The sequence below is a fragment of the Danio aesculapii genome, chromosome 1 (assembly GCF_903798145.1).
Source record: "Danio aesculapii chromosome 1, fDanAes4.1, whole genome shotgun sequence".
Classification (NCBI taxonomy): Eukaryota; Metazoa; Chordata; class Actinopteri; order Cypriniformes; family Danionidae; genus Danio; species Danio aesculapii.
This window is the reverse complement of record NC_079435.1, coordinates 27,682,823-27,707,738: the sequence shown is the minus strand read 5'-3', so window position 1 is coordinate 27,707,738 and position 24,916 is coordinate 27,682,823.

The following is a 24,916-nucleotide window of genomic DNA, read 5'->3' as shown; positions in this document are numbered from 1 at the left end:
GTACAAATACATATCAACCGATATGAACTGTGCACAGTGGCCTGAAAATGTATTTATACAGGGTCAATATACAGTATGCTAATACTATACTATAGAGATTCAACTGCAGTCTCAAAAAAATGGGTTTCAAATGTGTCATTGAGATACAGCAATGATTTAAAGAACTGAACTCTACATTTATTAATTCAATAATACATTTCCTGTAACAAAAATCTAAGTAAAAGTAAAGTAAAAAAAATAAATGTATGTCTCTCTCCTAGTAACCTTAGTGAAAATACAGCATGTATAATAAAATATGGTCAGTGCCTTTATTACATGTTTACACACATAATTATTGACAGCTTATAATGCATTCAAGAAATTAATAGGTTAAAAAATCTATATAAAATGGTCGGGATGGGCAGTTTGTTTCTAGAGTATATAACCACCCACTTCGAGGATGTTAATAAAATACAATTAATGGGAAGTTTAATGAATAATATAAATAATTATTGTGGTTAATAAGCTATACTAATAGAGAAGACTCCAGATTCAGATCTGATTTTACATTACTGTGACTGTTGGGTTTAGGGTTGGGGTAGGGGTAGACATTGATAAAATACAATTAATGGGATGAATAATATAATTAATTCTCGTTAAATTCTGGCTGCAGCTGTATGTGATCTATAGCTGATTAGCCATGTTGATGATTTTATACAGTTAATTGTACTTAATTCAGTTGTAACCAGAGCAAGTTATTGTCATTAAATCATCTCATTATGAAGTATTTGTGAATTACTTTTGATTTAACATCAACACTTAATTGCTCCATATTGTAATACAACACAATCACATAATATCAACGCTCTCTCACAATTTTAGCTATTAATACTGCCCTTATTTTCATTTTTGGTATAAGATTGCAGAAGAATGGTTTGACTAGAAATGTACAGTTTTTTACCATCATGCTGATAAATTTTTAGTCACTCGGCAGAACTACAGTTCGAACTGCTGTGGTTAAAACCCATTCTTACAACATGTAATTTGTGGATGTGTGTAAACGTAGCATTTTAGTTGTTGCCCAGCAGGCACATAACGTCATAAGACGTTAATATTAGGTTAGATTTAGGTTGTGATGTCAGGTGACCAAAATTTTATGTCTAGCCAGCGTCTAAGGACGACATTATTTTGACATCCAACAACAATGTCAAATGACGTTGAATTTGGTTGATTTTAGATTGTGTTGGAGAGTGACATTCATTTGTCAGGTATGGCAACCAAAATCCAACGTTTGATAGACGTCATAGTTGTAACGTCATTATTCATTGATATTTGGTTGATTTTAGGTTGGTCATTAGACATTGAGGTCGGCCTTACATGGGGATCTAATGTTAACCCAATTTTAATTTCCAAACAAATTGCAACACCTTTGGCAACACCATTGATTACAATGCCAATCTGACATCATGACACTTTTTCAGTCATCATACAGTAAACATTCCTCATCTTCTCATCAGTGACATGCATTTAAACGATCTCTGGGTCAATGATTTTGGACATCTTCTTGGACACTTTTAATGCTTACAAAAAGTTTGCTGCAATTACATATCGCCTATGTCTTGGAGGTAGTTCATTATGATGTGATTTACCTTCTTTGTGTGATTTAATTCCGATAGACAAGAAAAAATAAAGTAGTGACTGCAAGTTGAAGGAAATAGTGGAGTAAAAGTACCAATACTAAAAATGTACTCAAGAGTAAGTAATAGTACACATTTTTAAAACTACTTACAATTCCTGAAGAAAACTACTCAATTACAGTAATTTGAGTATTTGTAATTTGTTACTTTACACCACTGTGGATGGCTATTAACAGCCTACCAGTAGGCACAGAAGGCCCCTACTAGCCCATGTCTATCAGATAAGCACTGATAACGCCCATTCAATCGAGTGATAGCATTCAAATTGGCTGATATAACCTGGCCAGTGCTTGTAAACATCTGAATTTCCTCATTGCAATATTAACTTTGATTTATTAAAATGTTTTGTAATTATTGATGTATGTGGGCAATTGGAGCTAATATAACCTAGCAAAGTGAGAAGAACACTCATGTCCCTTACACTGCATGATCCTGAATGTCTCTGTTAGCAGAGTTTTTCTTTTTATTCTGAGCTCCAAACATGAACAGCCCTTAACAGGACCATACCACTAGGGTGCTTCCTTTACGCCCCACCCTCGTTGATGGTAATGACCAATATTTTATAAACCAAGAAAATATTGGGTTTAAAACACAGAAGTCAACTTAAACATAATCACACATAAACAAAACAACCTATGTATTTAACTAATATAACACATAAAATAACTCTAATCCATTTCCCATGATGCACCTGGCTATAGTGTTGTGGGCCAGGTCATTACAGTACTTAATTAATGAGTACAGTAAGTGCTCATTCATTCATTTTCTTTTTTAGCTTAGTGCCTTTATTAATCTGGGGTCGCCACAGCGGAATGAACTGCCAACTTATCTAGCGTATGTATGTATATGCACTTCCAGCTGCAATCCATCACTGAGAAACTCTAACTCATTCACACACTCCACACAGAAAAGCCAACTGACCCAGCTGGGGCTCAAACCAGCAACCTTCTTGCTGTGAGACGATTGTGCTACCCACTGCGCCACTGTGCTGCCCTGAGAAAGTGCTCATTATTTAAATTTTATTTACATATTTATGATTTTCTCAAATAATCATGGTGTGCAAACTGTACATCAGAAGCTTTAAACAATTCTTTATAAATTTGATCAGTGTTTGTAACATATCTGCTTTTATTTGAGTATTAGTTAGGGTTGTCATGCTACCCTTAACCCCAGTAACATTTCATGTACCATTGTCAGACCAGAGCGAAAGTAATCTCCCCGGACATTATTTTTTCTGGTCAATTGAATTAAAGAAGTCAAAGAAGGTGAGAGACAATTACAGAGAGGGGAAGAGTGAATTGGGGAAAGGATTAAACAATAGTGTTTGGCGCTTGAAGCATGAGTGGTAAATCAAACTTCTTTGACCCTCTCATAACACATCAACTGTTCGAAGGTTCAAGAGTGCACAGCGGCAAGCCAATGAGCCATAGTGAGAATGTGATGGGTTTGAAATGTTCTGTGACGCTTTTTGTCATCACCTGCCACACACTACACTAGAATGCGCTTCGGGACATTCACTGTGCGTTTAGACTTGCCATGAACACAATAATAAGGCAAAGTCTTGCCAGTGGGGGCAGGAGGTGCATTGTAGTGTGCACTTTGCGCTCTGCTGGGTTTTGTTAAAGGCTGCCAGGGACACGTAATCTTTAGTGGGTTAAAGTTTACTGAAAGCCATTCTATATCTGGTTAGTATAAAGTGCTTTATGTAGATTATTCTGCCTTGCATTTAAATGATCAATAAATCAATAAGAAATGTGTGGTGTATTCAGAGATGGGAAGTAGCCCAATTAACTACAAATTGTACAAAAGTAGATTTTTCTGGTATCAGTACTCAACTTTTTATTTTTTGGACAGCATTTTACTTTTACTCATTACATTTTTACAAAAATACGTGTATGTTTTACTGCTTACATTTTTTCATTACTTTTGTTTTGTAAGGGCTTATCTATTAGTCCAATGATAGAACTAACAGCATGAATGAAGATTAAATGTGTTTAAGCCTTTTTAGCACATGTGAAAAGAAATATTTTTATTCATAAAAATTTATTTTAATTTGTTTCCAACTCTGAATTTAAATTTAGATCCATGCAATTCAAGCTGATCACCCTGCCTGATCTCACAAGGAAACGTAAGTATTTTACGTTTTGTCAGTTTAGTGGCTAATTTGTACAAATTCGTACGAGTTCAGTAGTACAAAAATGTACGATTTTAAAAAGAAGGCGTGGCACCTAACCCCACCCCTAACCCCAACCGTCATTGGGTGATGAGCAAATCGTACTAAATTGTATGAATTAGACCATGCGAATTCATACGAATTAGCCACTAAATCAAAAAGTTACGAATTGCCGTGAGATTGCATTGAATCACCTTATACACTGTAAAAAATGCAGGGTTCCACACAATTCATTCATGTTGTCCCAATTAAATCTCAAGAATTGTGTTGTTTCAGCCCATTTTAAATAAGTATTTTGAACAAGAAAAAATATATATATATTATTATTATTATTTTTATTTTTTTGGCGTGTAGGCTGTGATTTGGTCTAATTTAGATCGATTAACCTAATAAATCCTTTTTTTCAGTTAATGGTTCATCATTTACCCAAAGTCGCTTATACTCAGTATGCTGGCCAGGTACATCTGCTTACGGACACAACCTCAGCAGTTCTGGTTCTTAGAAAGAGGATATAACAGTAAACTAATTTCCTTTAAGGAATATTAGGCCGCCCCATGTTTGCTCATACAAAGTTTGATTTAGCCACTAGATTATGCATACAAAGTCAGTGATTGCCAGAAATCAACAGGTCTCTAATGCTGTGCCTATGCTTCATCCATTAAGCCTTAGTGTATGAGCAATCCTGGTTGTAGGCTGAGGAAACATCAGCTTAAACAATCAACTAATTTCAAAGATTTCAGGAGATATTATAGTTAAACAAGAATTTTACGTTTATTTGCTAATTCTCGTGTTCGTGTCTCATGTGGGATTCCATAACCAACACAGGTTTATTCTGAAATCATAGCCTTACAGATGTTTCTGGAGACCGCAAATTATGTAGCCAGAGGTACGTATGGCTGCACTTCATTTTTTTTAAACGAACGCTATGGGGTGGTGTGACGCCCTTCCTTTTCGTGCTTACCAGCTGACCGCTTACATCCATTTGGACGGCATTCTGACTACAACCAGTTTGTCCCGTTAGCGCACCATGTATGTCGGTGGACTTGATACGCAGATAGGAGTTGACCACAGCGACGAGGTTTGAGTCCAGTAAAGAATGGTTCCAGAAAGCGGGTAAGACAAAAACAGACAAAAACATTAATGTAATCCCAGAAATCTCCCGGAAGTTTCGGGAGTCTCGCGCAAATGCATAGAGACTCCCAGATCCCTGCAAACAAATGATAATGTTCTGGAAATCGCGCATCCCCCCCACCCCCCAGGTCTTAAATACGTCGCACACCCCTCTCCACCGCATCCCTCCCAGCTCTTCAGTTCAGGTGCGTTGGGCACAACTCATCCCCGCCGCTCAGGTACATCGCACGTACACGCCTCCACCGCTCTTCAGATATGTTCAGACACGCCCCCACAACTGGGCAAGACAAATCACTGAGGCGATCGGTACATTTATAGCTGTGGATATGATAGACCTTAATCGGTAGTGGAAATTTCGGGTTTAAGAAAATGTTAAATGTAATAGATCCCCATTACATTATTCCTTCATAAGCCTATTTCAGTCAGATAATTCCTGCTTTCAGATCTACTAAAATGGCAGGTGACAGTCAAATCAAGCAATTCTGTCCTGTCTGAAGAAAAGGTGGACACTCATCTTTCTGAAAAAAAAAATACTTAAAAATAGATTGAAACTGAGTTCCATATAAAAACGAAATTGTTCTTTTCTTTTAATTGTTTAACTACTACAATATTATATTTAGTTTTTATTAGAAGCTTTTTGGTTTTAAGTATAAAGAAGGATTTGTTTGATTTGCTGCAAAGCAGAAACCCCGGAAGTATAGCGCTATCACTGTTTAAAGTAAAGTAAAAAAAAAAACAAGATCATACTTTTATGATATTAGTTTTAATACATGAAATCAGAGAAATCCTCTGGCTTTTTTCTCTTTTTTTGCTGTATCAAAAACATACCAAACAGTGACACCACTGTGTCATATAGAACCGAACCGTGTTTTTTGTGAACCGTTACACCCCTAATATATATATATATATATATAAATATTATATGATTATTTATACTCAGTGATTTATAAATAAAATTATTATGCAAAGAATCAAGGATTCATCCCGTGAAAAAAAGATGATACAAATAACTGCATTAAGAGCTATATCCATTAAATAAAATATCCACAATACTCTGAAAACAAAAAAACAATACAAAAAATAACAAACACCAAAATCATATGAGCTGCATGAGTGTTGCTGTTTGAAGAGAATGAAGCAGCTTAATGCAAAAATTATGTCAAATACATTGAGTATTTATTTTATTTTATCAAAAGAAAAAAAACGACACAGCTTTACAAACCATTAGCAATGACTTTTTCCTCATTAAATTTCTGATTTAGCAGTTTCTTAATAGCTGGCAAAGTAGTGTTTAGGAGAATATTTATATGATTAAGGATGCATAATATGGTAATGAATACCATTCGATTTAGTATTAAGAATAAACAGCCAATATGTTAATAATAGGCATGTTGATAACTAGTTAATAGTAAGTGTATTACCAATTTTCATAAGTCATCTATCCAGCCTTTGAATTATATGATTCTCGTGGTCCTTCACATGATCAGAAATCAATACTTATTTTTGTGGAGGCCAAAGATATCTCTTATAAAAATAAAACATGATCTTTACACTTGCAATTACATTTCAAATGCATATGAAACATAAGAAGTATGTGGTTTTGAAAAAAACGGGTGTCATGATGGTGCAGTGGGTAGCACGATCGCCTAACAGCAAGGAGGATGCTGGTTCAAGCCTCGGCTGGGTCAGTTGGCATTTGCCAACATGGGTTTCCTCTGTGTGCTTTGGCTTCCCCCACAAGTCTAAAGACATGCACTATAGGTGAATTGTGTAGGCTGAATTGTTTGTGGTGTATGTGTGTGAATGAGAGTGTATGGGTGTTTCCCAGTGATAAGTTGCACCTGAAAAGGGTATCCGCTGCATAATAAAACATGCTGAATGGGTTGGTGGTTCATTCCGCTGTGGTGACTCCTGATTAATAAAGGGACTAAGCCAAAAAGAAAATGAATGAATGATTAAATGAAACGTTTTTACAGCAATAAATAAATAAAAATCTACTTATTTTACCTCTTTCCAACATCTCTTTTGTCTTTGCACAAAGTATCTTTAATAGCAAAAAACATCCGCATTACAAATTAACATCTTTAATTTGATTCCTACTGAAGGATTTGCTCATGGATATTTATTTTCTTTGTAGTTGTTTTTCTTTTTACACAATTCTGGCATTCATGAAGAAACTGAGAAGAGACTCCATGCTGTGTATAAACAGCTGCTTATCAACTCAAAAATGTTGAAGCATAAAAGCAAAATACGTGGAAGTCTTGTGAATGAGAAGTCCTCATCAAATTAGCATACCCATAGCATACATTACATATCACGCAAGATGGATATGTAATGTACATCACTGGACCAGATCCTCTCAAATACCATGTCTACTGCACTGACAAAAAAGTGAAATTACTGTGTCTGTCATTCATTCATTTGATCATTTTGCTTTGGTTTGCAACCCAGTAGTGGAAAACACCCATACACACTCATACACTATATCCAATTTAATGTGTCTGTCATTAAAAGAACATTTTTATTTAAAGAGCCCATATTATACATGAAATAGGGTCATATTTAGGTTTTAAGGGTCTCCAACAACAGTCTAATATGCATGCAAGGTCAAAAAACACTTTCATGGTCTTATAATCTGCATTTATTTTTACCTAATTATCCCAGCGACTCCCATATGAATCGTTCAGCGATTCATTTGTACCCAAACCCGTCCTTAGCGCGAAGCTAATCTGCGCTGATTGGACCGATGACAGCCTGCTGCGATTGGTCGAAACTGACAGCCTTCACCGCGAGACAGAGTGAAATGCCCAGCAGCTAATCAACAATATAAAAGTCGTCACAGTGCATACACGCTTTATAGTGTAAGGTGTGGATTTTGGCTGCCAGTGGGTGAATGTAAATACAGACTATGGACATAAAAAAACAGACGACAAACTATTTTATTGAGCAAAAACTCCAAGAACTGGCAAGGAGCACGTCACCCTCTACCTGCTCTTTTCACACAGACGCACACACAAACACCTCCTCCTCCTCCTTGGAAGACACAACACCAATAGAGAGGGAGACGTCCGCGACACCCTCACCACCCGCGTCCTGAGTTATATCTGCGACACCCCCCGTCCTCACTTTGCTAACGGGTCACTTTTGTTTTCACTTTCGGGTTGAGGGCGAGGTGATCGTCCTTAACCTAGAGCTGCAGTTCAGCTTGCTGAATTGGCCCTGCGCAACACACGCAACACACACACGCAACACACACACACACACACACACACACACACACACAACCCTCACCGTTCGCCTAGACTAGAGCGCCAGTTCAGCTTGCTGGGTGCAATTTAGACAGCTCCCTCGAACCTGAGCTGAAATATTTTGAAACTTGACCGTTGCATGTGTGTAGGAATAGCTGGCGATCCGTAAACAAAGCGGCACGCGTCGCGTTTTCAACGTGGCTTTACACGCGATATGAGAAAATAAAGAGTTAACCTGATACAGCACACATAATACATGAATACATAATTTGCAAGCTAGAGTAAACGAGGCAACGATTTTAATCACACGTACTTACACTTGTGAAATGGGGGTAGAAACTGATTCATGATGCACTGATCCATGTTCTGACAGTCTTTACTGATCCTTCCTTTAACAAACCGATGAAGTCTTCTTTTTAAGCATGTAGTTTCCAGAAGCACTCTGGGTTATAATGCTGAGCTTTCATCTTTGGGTAGGCTGTCGATAGTATCCATCTGCACAGCCTGACTTCATTCGACCGGTGTCTGTGTGTGTCTCTCTGTGTGTGTGTGTGTGTGTGTGTGTGTGTGTGTGTGTGTGTGTGTGTGTTTGTATGTGTGGGGCTTTTTTTCTGTGTTAGTGGGCGGGGCCGCAGGTTTCAAATCTCCCGGGTTTGCGCGCAACTACTTGTGTTTCGTAGCCACGTCATCACGAAACACCTAATGACTTGTTATCAAGACGACTCGTTTGAAGCACTATGAGTCGACTCCTTTATAGATGAATCAAAAGTTTTAAACACTGTACACTTACAGATTTAAGCATTAGCTGGATATTTCACTTCACTTAGAGCTATGTTACACACTACATGGAAGGGCATTTTCAAAAACCCATAATATGGGCTCTTTAATTAAGTGGAAAAATGGTTTCTTATTGTAACCCATTTTATTAAATTTGCCTTAAAGGAAAAACAAATAATGTTAGTTTTTCTGAAAGTGATATTTTTACTTTAAACCAGCAGTTTTTTTTTATGTCATGTGACCACATATAAAAAAGGTACTGTTTGTGTGCAGTTTTTCTAATGGGAGTTTTATTGTTACCATCTTGCGTGATATGTAATGTATAGCCATACTGAAAGCACTAGCAGACAGCTTACTTCATTACTGAAGATAAAATAACTAGCAATTGTGTAGTAGGAGGAGGAGGAGGAGGAGGAGGAGAAGAAGAAGAAGAAGCCAAAAAAGCGCAGATGAGGACAACCATCCGACTTCAATACCGGTCAATGAATGGAAGAATAAGGTGGGTCTTTATAGTGTATTTGATGAGGGAGAACAGGTGCAGGTGATTAGAAGTCTGGTGATGGTTCGCGGGATGGGAGAGAGGTGGTTTGTGAGAGAGAGCGGGAGATTGGTGGAGCAGGAACAAACCGAGTGTGGAACAGTGCCACAATGGCAAAAATATATTATTTTATGCCAGTTGTAATGAAATTGAACTAATACCTAGTTGAAAACATAATAAAATTTTCTAACATGTTTACCAAAGTTTTGTACAATTTTGTGGAAATTTGCAGGGCTCAGTTTAAAAAAAATAAAAATAAAAAAATAATTATCTAGAGCAAATGGTCTAGATTTGGAAATCCCATGTTTTAATATCCAGGATTAACTGAACTATCTTACTTTTATGAAAGTTTTTAAAGGAACATTGGATTGGATCACAGTGATCCAAATACCAAATTTTCGGATTACCAATACTGTTTATCAGAGCCTTAAATGGAACCAACAGTGTAGCCTAGTGGCTTATCAAAGAACAACAGGTAGGCAAAATACCAGCGGCCACAAAGAGCCATTGTTTGTTTTAATGTTAAGAAACAGGAATCACTGTAATCAACAAACATTTATTTATTTATTTGTTTTGTTTGTTCTAGTACAATACTGCTTTGATATTGTTTTTGTTGTTGTTGTTGTTTACCATATCTCATCAGATGTGACATGCTTCATATAGGCTTCAAGAAAGGAATTTAAATATCATCAGTAACCATTGAATTTGTGATCCTTCATTAAAAAAATAAAATTAAATAAAAATATACAATAATTTTATTTGGTTTATTTGGTTAAAAAAAAATCACAACTGAATCCACCCTTCTGATGGGATCAGGATAATCCTGTTTTTCTTTTTGGATCAAATAGATCCCAATCTGAATTCAATGTTTTGAATAACCCAAAGGGCAGATTTGATCTAAATCAAATGTAAAATTGGATAACATGGTCTGATCTTAATTCAAAATCCACATGTTCTTTCGAAAAAAAAAAAAAAAACAAAAAAAAACATTTTGATCCAATCCGTGATCCAAAATCCCACTGGATTACTTTTGAAAAACCTCATCATGTAGACTTCATTGGGCTCAGCTTCAGTGTAAAACCATTCAATACTCAAAGCATAGAGATGTAGAGGTATTGGAGGGCGATATTGGAACACTATTTGTCACACTAGACCAGGGGTGTCCAAACTTTTTGGGCCTATAGGGCCAGATGCAAAAAAAAAAAAAAACGTCCCGGGCCAAATTTTACATACATCACACAGACATGCATGCATGTATGTATATATATATATATATATATATATATATATATATATATATGTGTGTGTGTGTGTGTGTGTGTGTGTGTGTTTGTTATGGAATTATTTTAATTCGTCGTCCAAATGTGTTTCTAGAAAGACTTACATTTTTAATCTTCTCCAGGCAAATTACAGTTGCAACACTCATCAGACACTCCTATATAAACTCTACTTCAGTGAAGGGTTTGTTGGAATGTTTTGTTTTCTCACTACAATCGATCGGCTTAATCGAGCAGAGACCATCTCATTCAAGCAATCTCGGACTGATTGATTTGGCGCGGATGCGAGCGTGATTGCTGAATTCACATATGCCAAACGAACCGCGCTAACGGAGGAAACGAGACAGATTCCGAAACAAATGTCTATGTGTGAAAGCACCCTAAGATTGTATTTGCATGCAATTGACAGACAGTCGCAGCCAAACTTTTGTGAGAAGGCAGCACTGGCCCGATCGGGCCAGTAACATTCTGTACACTGGCCCGAGCATCTCACACACTGGCCCTGGGCCATCGGGCAGTCTGTCGAGCCCTGAATTATGTTTCCTTCAGTTTGTTCGGTTCGTTTTACTTCATAGCAGGAACTGCTGCCTAATTGAAGTCATGTGATAGCGACACCTGGTGGTTATTTATTGAATTACGTTCATTTTTGTATAGCAGGCCAGATTCTATTGATATTAATAAAAAGCCTCGCGGGCCGCCACAAAACTGATTGCAGGCCGCAGATGGCCGTAGTTTGGACACCCCTGCACTAGACTATGCTATCTGTCTCATGGCAGCATGCCTTCAGCATTGGCATGTCCAGACAACAGAAGCAGCCAAGTAGCTAGGTTACAATGAACACTATTAGTAGACACCAAATGCAGGACAGAATGAATTGGACATAATGCTGGAAATGTGTCAGTCCCTTTAGTGATTAGGGTTATCTTCTCTCTTTTATTTGTCCTCACTGATTAGGTCCCCCATTACTCTTCAGTCCTATGGCTTCTGCAGCCTCATCTATAATTCACAGTGTGAGCACTTGATGTCCTCTTAGACAAGATGGCAATTAATTAGTCTTTTTGTTCATTAAAAGAGCTCACTTAAAGATGATCACATTTTATTTTGGTTTTAATCAGCATACTTTTGGTACACATTAATATGTTGACACATACTGAGACAGAAAGTTTTCTCCATTTTGTTTTAATTAGCAGTAATTTTAAGCAAAATTACTCCCTTAGTTTCTCTGTTTGTTTTTTCATTTTATATTTGTAGACCAATTCACCTGTAAATGCTGAGGCTTTGTGCTGATATCAAATGTCATCTTTTCTCGTAATGATTAACAAAATTTCAAATTGCAGACTTTTTTGTTTCAAAAGCCATTCATCCTGTATAAGATACAAAACAAAACAAACAAAAGAAACAAAAATACAGTAGCAAGAGCAAACAGAATATGAAAAAATCATATGGAAAAACTATATAAATATACAAATTAGTTACAGAAAAATTACAGAAAAGATTCTGCTGCTCGGAAATTTCCAATGAGCACAGTGGCCTCCATCATCCATAAGTGGAAGATGTTTGGAACCAGCAGGACTCTTCCTAGAGCTGGCCGGCCATCTAAGCTGAGTGATCAGGGGAGAAGGGCCTTATTCAGGTAGGTAATCAATAACCCGATGGTCACTCTGTCTGAGCTCCAGCGTTCTTCTGTGGAGAAAGCAGAACCTTATAGAAGGACAACCATCTGTGCAGCAATCCACCAATTAGGCCTGTATGGTAGAGTGACAAGACGGAAGCCACTCCTTAGTAAAGGGCACATAGCAGCCTGCCTGGAATTTGCCAAAAGGCATCTGAAACTAAATCCTCTTGTCTGGTGACATGGTGGCTAATACCATGCCTAGAGTGAAGTATGGTGGTGGCAGCATCATGCTGTGGGGATGTTTTTTTCAGCAGCAGGAACTGGAAGACTAGTCAGGATAGAGGGAAAGATGAATGCAGCAATGTACTGAGACATCCTGAATGAAAATCTGCTTCAGGGTGCTCTTGACCTCAGACTAGGGCGATGGTTCATCTTCCAGCAGGACAGTGACCAAAGCACACCTACAAAATATCAATGAAGTGGCTTCACAACAACTTGGTGAATGTCCTCGAGTGGCCCAGCCAGAGCCCAGACCTAAATCCTATTGAACATCTCTGGAGAGATCTGAAAATGGATGTACACCATCGTTTCCCATCCAACCTGATAGAGCTTGAAAGGTGCAGCAAAGAGGAATGGGCAAAAATTCCCAAAGACAGGTGTACCAAGCTTGTGGCATTATATTCAAAAAGACTTGAGGCGGTAATTGCTGCCCAAGGTGCATCAATAAAGTGTTGAGCAAAGGCTGTTAATACTGGAATAAGGCTGTAAAAAATATAATTTATTCATTTATTTTGATGCATGAAGGACACTGGGATATTTAAATAAATCAAATGAGAAATTACCATATCCTTATTTAACATGAATTCCTCAAGATATCTCCTTTCCATGCACAAAGTCCTCAAAGTAGATTTTGTCAAGAAAGAAGTGATGTGTAGTTAGGGCAATATTTAATATTCCCTACAAGGCATAACCCATTTATCATAACTTTAAACAGCAAGGTCATATTCAAATGGAACAAGGGCTTGTTGTTGCTTGAGCACTATGCAGTTTGCTCACTTACACACAAAACAGGATTTGTCTCTCTCATTTCTTCAAATATATCATCCAGTTCTACATCTCTAGCACTGATATCAGCTCAAATAATACAAAGAAGTAGATCAAAGTCTCAGCGAACACTCGTTTGAAGCTTCGATAGAGAAGACTGCAATTAAAATCAGCAGATGTCTCTGACTTCATTCTTGTTTATGCATTGATTTTAATAACTCATGCACTTTCACTTTATTTTTACTTGGTGCCTCTTTTTGTGTTTGTGTGTGTAAATAGAGATCGTCATGAGATGTAATATCAGTTCCTGTAAAGGTTATACAACTATGAAAGAAAATGGTGAATAAACTGTCAACTGCTATGCAGGACCTACTTACTTTTTAGGAACACATGTCAATGCATCCTTTGTAGTTTACCTCTAAAAAATTCAATTATGTTATTAATTGGTTGTTATTATTCAATTCAATTATTATTATTATTATTATTATTATTATTATTATTATTATTATTATTATTAAACAATTTCCAATTATGTTCACCTTCGGAATTAAACAATGAAGATATTTCAGAATAGTCCAGAAATACACCAAAAAACATCCAAATTCCAATACAGCCCATATGCCTTTAATGGTTCAATTAGAATATTATCGAGCTATGGGAATCTGTGCACCAAAATAAAATAAAATAAAATAAAATAAAATAAAATAAAATAAAATAAAATAAAATAAAATAAAATAAAATAAAACAATACAAAACAAAACAAAACAAAACAAAAGTTTCAGTAAAGTTCTTAAGCACTGTGCATTGAAGTTTTATTTTATTTGTTTGTTTGTTTGTTTGTTTGTTTGTTTGTTTTTGGGTGAACTAACACTTTTATATTACAGTTGAAGTCAGAATTATTAGCCCCCCTGAATTATTAGCCCCCTGTTTAATTTTCCCCAATTTCTGTTCAACGGAGAGAAGGTTTTTTTTTAACCCATTTCTAAGCATAATAGTTTTAATCTTTTCTAATAACTGATCTATTTTATCTTTGCCATGATGACAGTAAATAATATTTGACTAGATATTTTCAAGACACTTCTATACAGCTTAAAGTGACATTTAAAGGCTTAACTTGGTTAATTAGGTTAACTAGGCAGATTAGGGTAATTAGGCAAGTTATTGTATGATGATTGTTTGTTCTGTAGACTATCGAAAAATATATATAGCTTAATGGGGCTAATAATTTTGACCTTAAAAATTTAAAAACTGCTTTTTATTCTAGCCAAAATAAAACAAATACGAGTTTCTCAGGAAGATAAAAAATTTTCAGACATAATGTGAAAATGTCCTTGCTCTTTTAAACATAATTTGGAAAATATCTAAAAAAGAAAGAAAAAAATCAGGGGGGGGGTAATTCTGACTTTAACTGTATATATATATTTTTCTAAACCTTGATTTTGTAAACCTAGTTGGGTTGTTTTTGAGATCTGTTTGATAGCAGATGGACAACACCATGAACTGATTTTCAAGTGCAAAGCAGAGTCTGCTGAGATAAGACTTCTCACTTTAAAAATAATACTTCTGCAGATGGCAAAAAACACTCTTTACCATAACACCTGGGCACATTTCAGAGAGGCTTTTTTCTTGGCTAAAACATAGGTAAAAAGGTTCAAATTTTGTCAGGCTCTTTCTGAATACACTCTTAAGAGACTCTTAACAGCCTTCCCTAATAAAGCCCTCTCAGTACTAAATTACACAAAACAGGTGCAAATAGCGGTACTGAGGGATAAGAGCTGGTTATTTAAGCGTTTGTATAAAAAAGGCGCCACTTTACCTTTTGGTATTTCACCTGCATCTTATTCACAAAACGACACACAATCCAGCTGCATGAGTTGAAAATGAAGAAGTCAGTGTATTCATAGGGACAGTTCATATAAAAGATTTTATTTTGTCATCAGTTGCATGTCTTTGAACTGGGAGAAACCGGAGCACCCAGAGGAAACCCACGTAAACACAGGGAGAACATGCGAATTCCACACAAAAACGCCAACTGGCTCAGCTGGGACTCGAACCAGCAACCCAAAGCATTTCACATCACCACCAGTGGGCAGCATCCACTTGGATGATGTGATGGCGGCCAGAGGACAACTGCTCCAGTGCACACACTACACACCAGTTATTGATGGAGTAGAGAGACAGTGATACAGCCAAATGGGTGAATGGGGATGATGGGCAGTCCATGATTGGTAAGGGTCGATAGAGGAAATTTGGGCAGGACATTGGAGTTACACACCTACACTTTACATGGGATTTTTTTATGACCACAGAGAGTCAGGACCTCAGTTTATTGTCTTTTCTGAAAAACAGTGTTCACTGACAGTATAGTGTCTCCTTCACTATAGTGGGACATTGATACCCCCGGATGGCCTCACTAACACAACCTCAACAGCTACCTAGTTTTCCCATGTGGTCTCCTATTCAGGTACTGACCTGGCCCAGGCTTGCTTAGCTTCAATGAGTAACTGGCTGATTGATGTATGACTTTTGGACCTTTGTTTGTTAGGATTGGACAATATTTGCCAAGATACTAATACTTAAAAAATCTTAATTATGTAATAATGCTTTTTGAAGTTTTCAATGTATTTCTGGCTATGGCTACCAAAAATATACCTGTGATGAGAAATTGTTGTCTAATGTCACAAATAAAGACAATGTGAATCATAAATTAAGGCATTTTTTGTAATGAAACCTCAAAACTTTGATGCTTTGAATAGTCCATTACTGTCACATTAACTGTGTGTTTTTCTATTGAATGACTCTGTTTCAATTATCCCTTCATATAATGAACAGCATTGAACAATATTAAATGTGCACATGGAATGTTATTAAGCTTTACATTTACACCTAAAATTTTGTTGCTGTATAAATGAATGGTCAAAAACCATAAATGTTTTCTGTTTACAGATGGAAATAGACTTCCGTAAACACACCCAATGCATATTTGTCAATAAGTATTTATATGTTAAAGAAACTAAAAGATCAAACAGAATTTCATGCATGTTCGTAGTTACTGTATGCAAGTTTGTAGCTCTTAAAAACTATATTTGCCTTCAATGTAAAGAACAAATAAACACTGTATTCTCATCCTTAGAATGCATGTTACTACAATACACACCATTTTAAAAAATCTGACAATTCTGTTAAATCTATTCAACCTTTTAGCTCTCCTTATTTCCAGGCAGTTACTGGCGCATGTCAGCAGTGCCAACACCTTTGTTATGAAGCGTATGAGGACTGAAGTAGAACTCAATCTGTGCCCCAACCCTGCAATCCTATGACACACCTTTGTTGACCTCATCAACGAGGGTCTGCGCAGTCATTTAGCCATAGACCTACAGCCACCATAAAGAATTGTCATGACAGAGACTTCTGTACATCTGTCCTGATGAATGACTTTCAGGAAGTGAGAGCAAAAAGTAGCGACAGAGAAAAACTTTCCTGCACTTTAAGTTGCAAGCTGAAAAATGCCAACCACTGTAAGAAAGGGTCAATAGTCACTTAAACAGACCTTTACCTCGCCTCAGTGTTCGCTGTGGTCAATCAATCGCCTTTGTCTTCTCCATGTTTTGGTGGCCTGAAGGTGAGGCAGTTTGTTTCTAATTTGGACAAGACAGAATGCCACATTAAGACAGCATGAACAAATTATAGTTAGCTTGAAGACAATGCTCCAGACTTTAAACCTCGATTGCCTCCTGACCGTCCTTTATTAAGGAGCAATAGCTTTTCGCTTCACCTGTGACAGGCAATAGAATTCTGTTTAGCAACAGGCTCTGTGGGAGAACCAGACACTGACAGACCAGAGAGACCTTCGGTTTTGCTGTGTACACACATTTAGGTTGTCATCGGACCATAAAGCAGTTGTGAGACTTTCTCAGTATTCAACAGTACGTCAAGAAGCTCTCATAGCTTTGATTTATTAAAATAATTAAAAAACCCTATAGGCTAAAACTGCATGCTCTGCAATATCTGCTCAAGGGTTTCCCTGCTTTATTGCCTGCAGGTCTCCTGAATGTAATTCCCAGGTAGCCCGTTTCTTTCCAAGACACTTCTTGAAATTAGCCTTTAAATGTGGGTGATGGATTCTCACTCCATTACACACTGCGTAATGTGAGGTTTGTTGCAGTGCAACTTTTAAGGTATATGGCTGTGGGATTTTAGGATGTAGAGAAACTAGTAATCATGAGTACCAGGAGATGTTGTGATGAACAAAACTATGTCTTTAAATTAATCCTCCATCTGATATACTGAATACACCTAGATGTGCACAACTAAACACAAGTAGATAATTGGAGCCATTCGTCAAGTTTGTTTTCTAGAGGCGCTGCTGGTTGGTTCACAAGACAGTGGGGGAAACTCATCTCTTTCTGTAAAACAACTGAAACTACAATTCCCTGGTAAGAAGCAAATGCTAATTTATGCCAGTGAGTCTGTCCAGCTTCCTAAAATGTTTAATAAAGGATTTGTTCTTTGCTCACATCTTCTTTTTTCCCAAGTAGCTTTTGTTCCCTTCCGCTCGTCATATCTGAGACAAAGTTTGAGGAACTTTTTTTATTACGGAATCTGGGGCAGGTAAACTTGCATTGTCCTGCCGCTTGGCTCTCTTTATATAGCATCAGGCTGGCTGAGAATATAGATCAGGTTGCAGTGAAGTGTTCACTGTGGCCTTCTGTCCTTGAGAAGCTGTTACAGAGATATCCTTACTAAAACTCTAAAAAATGGAGGTCCAGAAGAAGAGGTTTAAGGGCTATTGTTCACTGTGGTTCTTTATTACTGAAGTGTAGCTCCACAGCAAATAGCAAAGCATAAATAGCATACTAAAATGGTTACACGTTATTTTAAGGTGATATAGTTACTGTGTAACTATGCAATAAATTAATATTAATTAATTCAATGTGCTTACTACTGTATAAGGTTGGGTTTAGAATGTGGGTTAGGTTTGGGGTCGGTTACAGTACATCACTATGGTAAATGTATAGAACATGTAAAGTAACTACATCACCTTAAATAAAGTGTTACCAAAATGATAACGCATCAAGTGTCAGTAATACAGTTTTTAATCTAATGTTTATTATCTCATGTTGCAATACACCTTTCTGGTATTGTGCTGATGCTAAATTTGTCTTCATAATTATGTTCATACTTCATGCTATCAGTTCAATAGGGTGCTGGCAGCATTTCAGAGAGATTTTGGTCCAAACTGACTTCATAGCATCACACAGTTTCTGCAGAATTGTCAGCTGCACATCCCTGTGTGCACATCCCAGTGATGCTCATATTGGATTATAATCTGGTGGCTGTCGAGGCTATTTGAGAATCAAATAAAAAAAGGTTTGACATGATTTGAACCTTATGACATTGACATAATGCACTATTGCATTGCAAAGGAATGGACATGGTCAGTAATAATTCTTAGATGGGCTGTGGTGTCGGTTAAACAATGGTTAATTAATACAAATAAGGGACACAAAAGCCAAGAAAATATCCTCCACACTGTGTTACAGCAGAAGCAGCAGCCTGAACTGTATATATATATATATATATATATATATATATATACATATGCATGCTTTCATGCTCTTTAAACCAAACCCTGACCCCACGATCTGAATGCTAACATTGAAGCTAATAAAACCCTTTTTTATAATGTTCTGTTATCTAATTCTGGCCAGCTTGTGTAAACTGTAGTTCCAGTTTGCTGTTCTTAGCTGATAAGATTGACACCACTGTGCTCTTCTTCTGTTACTGTTGTTCATCTGCTTCAAGTTTCAATGTGCTCTGTATTCAGAGATGATCTTCTGCAGATCTTGAGTGGAGTAAGTGGTAATTTGAGTTACTGTTGCATGTTTATCAGCTTAAACCAGTCTGGCTGTTTTCATCTGACCTCTAGGATCTTCAGGCATTTTCACAGAACTGACAATCCTGGGATATTTTATTTATATATATTTTTTAAATTAATTAATTAATTAATTATCAATTAATTAATCATTTTATTCAAACCATAGTGATGGTTGCGTGACAGTTTCAGTAGATCCGCAGATTTTGAACTATTTAGACCAGCCTGTCTGTAACCAATATCCAGGCCACTTTTAGTTTCAAAGCATATGTAACAAAATGCAACATGATCATAATCAAACTATTGTATTTGTTTTTATTTTACTGAAAATCTGACGGTTAAAAACATTTAGTTACCATACAACACTGACACAGTAACATCTAAAACATTTAATTTACATATGAAAACTTCACAATCACATGTTTAGGAATCTATTTCATTCTATTTGAATTTATTTATTACATATAATATATATTTTTACAAATCCATTTAGTCTATGAATTAATAGCACTATAATCCAGATATTCAGAAATGTTTTATGTGATTATGTAACCCCACACATATTCATAAAATAATAATAATTATTAATAATAATAAAGAAAAATGAAAACATTCAATTCTAAAGATTATTTTGATAGTACAGTTTAGACATGGGCATCACAATGGCGCAGTGGTTTGCACAATCGCCTCAGAACAAGAAGGTCGCTGATTCGAGCCTTGGCTGGACATAACATAACATTAATTTGTTAAGCGCAAAGATTTGTTTCAAAACTATTTCTAAAATTCAGTTCTAATTTTCAGCAAATGAATAAATGAACAATAATAATGAAGTGTGGTCAAAAAACTGAGTTATAACCTAAGACACGTGCTATGCCCCGTATGCCTCCAAAACCTGACAGGTGGATAAATCTAAGCTTGTTTTTAATAAAACAAGTATAAATATAATTATAATAAATAATACTAATGATAATAATAACATTATACAAAAGCAAGTTGTCGTGAATAAACTGAAAAAAGCTCAGAGGTGAAGAAGGCATGGAGAGGTGGTTTTTATATTTATAGAAAATAATAATTTTTGTAACATTAAATCCTTTAATTCTTTTTTATTTGTAAAGATATTTCTGTATTGCTGTACATCCTGTGTGTTTTAAGCAATGTGTAAGTGAGCCGCACAACTGACGCGCTCTGCGCTGGACTTTAGACCTGCTTTCAGCTGGTCTATTGAGCAGTCTATTTTAGTTCCTTAAAATAGCAACATGCCAACAATGTGCCATAACACACCTCTTTTCCAGACCAGAACACCCATAAGTCTACAAAGTGGCACAAATGGATTTGCTATTTAAACAACGTGCAAAAAAACTGGGAAAATTAGGGTTGCGTTTGTTTGAAACTAGCAACACGTCATGGAAACATGTCTTGTGCCTTATTGCGATAGGGCCCTTAATCTCCCACCAGTGACGATATACAGCCATATTGCACTGCTACGAGTTTGATAATGCGTTTAACAGTTCACGGCATAATCATGTATCTTGTATTCACATCTGCAGCTGATGTCAGAACAGCAGAAACCATTGCTAATTCACCAACATTACTTTAGAGCTAGTATATGAATGATTCTCTAGCGTATCTAAACTGATGACAAAACAGGGGATTTTGCTCACATTTGAAGAATATAAAGCTAAATGGCATGAAATACCATCAGTCCACAGAGATTTCCCAGTATTTCTCTGTTGCAATCGGGAGATCACAATATTTAATCCCTAAAAAGCCAAAGCAAAGTAAACACAACCAGAGTATTATGGCATAAATACAGCACTACACAATACGAAAGAGAAAGATCGATTTAGAATGTTACTTACCTGTTTTATAATGATTTGATCAACTGTAGTTTGAAATTTATGCTGAGTTTTTCTCTCCTAAAGACTTATTCTGTGGTCACTGTTGTCATCTAGTGGCAGAATATCATCCGTCAATTTCTTTGCTCTGCTCAGTATGACAGGCTGATGGCTGCCGACACGCTGAATCTCCGAATCTGAATCTGTCTAGTTGCAATCTAAACAACTACATTCTCGTCTTTAAAAGCCTCAAAATACATTATGTTGTCCAACAGCTGCAATATTTTTTCAAACTGTAGTGAATCTATTGATCGGCTTTCACTCTATATGGGAGGAGTAATAGACAAGGGTGAAGAGGCTGTACTGTATTTACATTTATATATTTTATTTTATTATTTTTTTAATGTCCTACTTTCACCGGCGTTATAAATCCCAAAATCCCAAGCTGAATAAAATCAACTGTCATGGCCATTTTACTTTTTCCCAAACATGTATTTACATTTTGTTTTACTAAATCTGTACTTACCTCAGAGAAAAGAAAACATATATATGGATGAGGGAAATGTAATCTATTCATCCTGGAGTCTGCTTCCAAAGCGAGTTACGGCTTTACTCTAATTCACCTCTGCATAATATCGTGATCTGTTGATTAACACTCAGCACGTCCCTTGAGCCTGAACTAACTCCACAATCAGGGAACGAAGCTTATGTTTGCAGCCTGGCACAAGGTCATTCCACCTCTGCTTGCTGAAAATGTAAGAGGGCCCCCTTGCGCAACACTCAGGTCTCATTTGCTAGCTGTATTATCACAGTGTTAAAATCCCTTGCCTAGTTAGCATTTGCTATGATGGATGGCATGGCACTAACCGAGCCTACATCCTTCTCATCGAACATCCAGCAAGCCCCAGAGTCTGATGATAGATTACTATTGCTTTATCTCACACTGATTATTCCTGCCTTCGACATGAAGAGAGACTGAGATTGGTAAGTGGTCTAGAGTCGCATCACGGGTAAAAATGGCTTTATTATGCAAGGCTAGATGTTTCTCTTTTTTTATGCATTTGTGTTCAGTCGTTTCATTCAGTTTAGAATGACATGTATTGGACTTCATCGCTCTTGATAAAGAATGAATGAGGTATTGTTAATCTGCTTCTTAATGGACTGTGACTTTTTTCCGTTCTTTTTTTCCCAGTCTAAAATGGCAAAGTGTGTGTCAGAGCTGCATAGACAGAGTGGGCGTTTGATTGTTCTATCAATAATCCATTTGATTCCTTCATTGTTGGTGTGGTGTCTGAAACCAGATCATTCTATTGATTAAAAAACTGTAAACATTTGGAGATAGTGTTGCTTTTCTTTTTTTTTTTTTTTTCAGAATATGCATTCATAGTTTAAGCATTGTCACGACCAATTATATATAAATATAATATATATAAAATATATATATATAGATAAATACATACATACATTTTTGTAGAGAGCAAAATACATCTCAGGAGCTACTTTTTTTTGCAGTTTTTGGTTTTGCGAAACAAATCTACTGTTCTCATGTAAATCCACCAGAGGCCGATGTCGCCTGTTGTTGCAGTCAACTCCGCTCTGTGTCTCAAGTCCGTACCGGACAAACTGGTAACAGGAAAAGCCATCTATATGAAAGAAGTGGTCAGCTGGTAAGCGAGAAAAGGAACGATGTCATATTGCCCTGTAGTGTTCGTTTTAAAGAGCCCCTATTATGGGTTTTTGAAAATGACCTTCCATGCAGTGTGTGACACAGCTCTAAGAGAATTAAAATATCCAGCTAAGGCTTAAATCTGAAAGTACACCATGATTAAAACTTGATTCATCCATTCAACTTGAAGTGATTCATCTATAAAAGAGTCGACTTATAGTGGTTCGAATGAGTTGCCATGGTAATTTGCGTGGTCTTTTGCTGTGTCGGCGTGACGTCGATATGGAACTCAAGCCCCACCCATTTGTTGCGCACACAGACCTTGGAAAATGTAAACCCCTGGCCCTGCCCACAAACACTATAAAAAGAAAAAGAGGAAGACAAACACTGTAGCAGATCCCGGTAAAATCAAGTCGCGAAGATGCTGTGCTCTGAAGTGTGAGGGAAAGTTGGTGTTATTTTCCCTACCCAAACATGTGAAGAGGCTGTGAAGAGTCAGTGATTGAGGTTTATTTTTGCAAAAATACCTCAGCGTTATAGCCCCAGCCTTGTGCTGTGTTCCTGTCATTTTTCTGATAAGTGCTTCAGCAATCTACACGCTTACAATGGGGGATTCGTCTGCCTTTTGTTGAAGGAAGGATCAGAAAAGACTACTGATGCATCGGACTTTGTGGGAGCTTGACATTAACTTCAGCACACAGATCATGAATCAGTTCCTTCCTCCATTTCACAAGTGTAAGTAAGTGCGATTAAAATGGTTGCCTCCTTGTTCTCTCTAGCTTGCAAATTATGTATTTAATTGTGTTTTGTTACATGTAACCACTTGTACTGTATCTGATTAACTCTTTATATTCTCATATCACGTCTAAAATCATGTTGAAAGCGGGACGCGTGCTGCTTTGTTTATGGATTTAAATGCATTTGTGAGCTTGCGATCCACTGTCATTGCTATGGCCACCATCAGCTGTTCCTACACACGTGTAGCAGTCAGGTTTCAAAATAGTCCAGCTTTTGCCACTGTGTGGATTAATACTGAATGTGTATTGCTGTTTTTACTTATGGTTAAGAATTGAGCAATATGCCTGTGTTAAACTGCATTACTTTAATGCACTCCTGCATCGGGCTCACGCATACTGTACACTCTGCACTCTGACTACTGCAAAACTGTTGATGAGCCATGGTGGGCATTTCTGTCTGTTTCATGCTGAACACAGTCAACCAATCACAACAGACTGGGTCATCAGACCAATCAGCGGAAATTAGCATAGGAGGGGTTTGGGAACAAATGAATCACTGAACAAATGATATGGGAGTCGTTGGGATAATTTGTTCAAAATAAATGCATATTATAAGACAATAAAAGTGTTTTTTGACCTTGCATGCATAACAGACAGTTGTTAGAGACCCCCAAACCCAAAATATGACCTTTCTTAATGCATAATAGGCGCTCTTTAAAGATGAAATGCAGCCATACGTTCCTCTGGCTACATAATTTGCGACCTCCAGAAATGTATATAGGGCTACATTTTCAGAATGAGTTGATAATGTTGATAATATAGATGGATGGATGGATGTATGTATGTAAGTATGGATGGATGTATGAATGAATGGATGGATGGATGGATGGATGGATGGATGGATGGACAGACAGATAGACGATAGATAGATAACTTTTTTTTTTATTCACACATAATAGTCCAAGGCACTTGATATTTCTTGAGTGCTTTTTTATGCACAATGATTCTTTTGGGACACATGCTTAAGATATTTGTCACGGTTGATGGGTTTGTGTGTTCTTTCTGTATGTTATGTGTCATGCCTTGTGTGTTGTCGTGTGCGAGGGTGTGTTATTTGTTTACCTTTGGTGTGGACGGCGTGCTTTCTATCAGCTGACTCGTCAGCTGACTTGATCATCCTCCAGCTGATCCTTGTTTGCTGACTATATATTTCAGCCTGTGGTATCTGCTGGTTATCAGTCCGTTGTTTGTCCTTGTCTATTGTTCCCCAGATTCCTTCGATGTTCGTGAAAGATTCGTGGTTTCCTGTGATATCCTTTGAGAC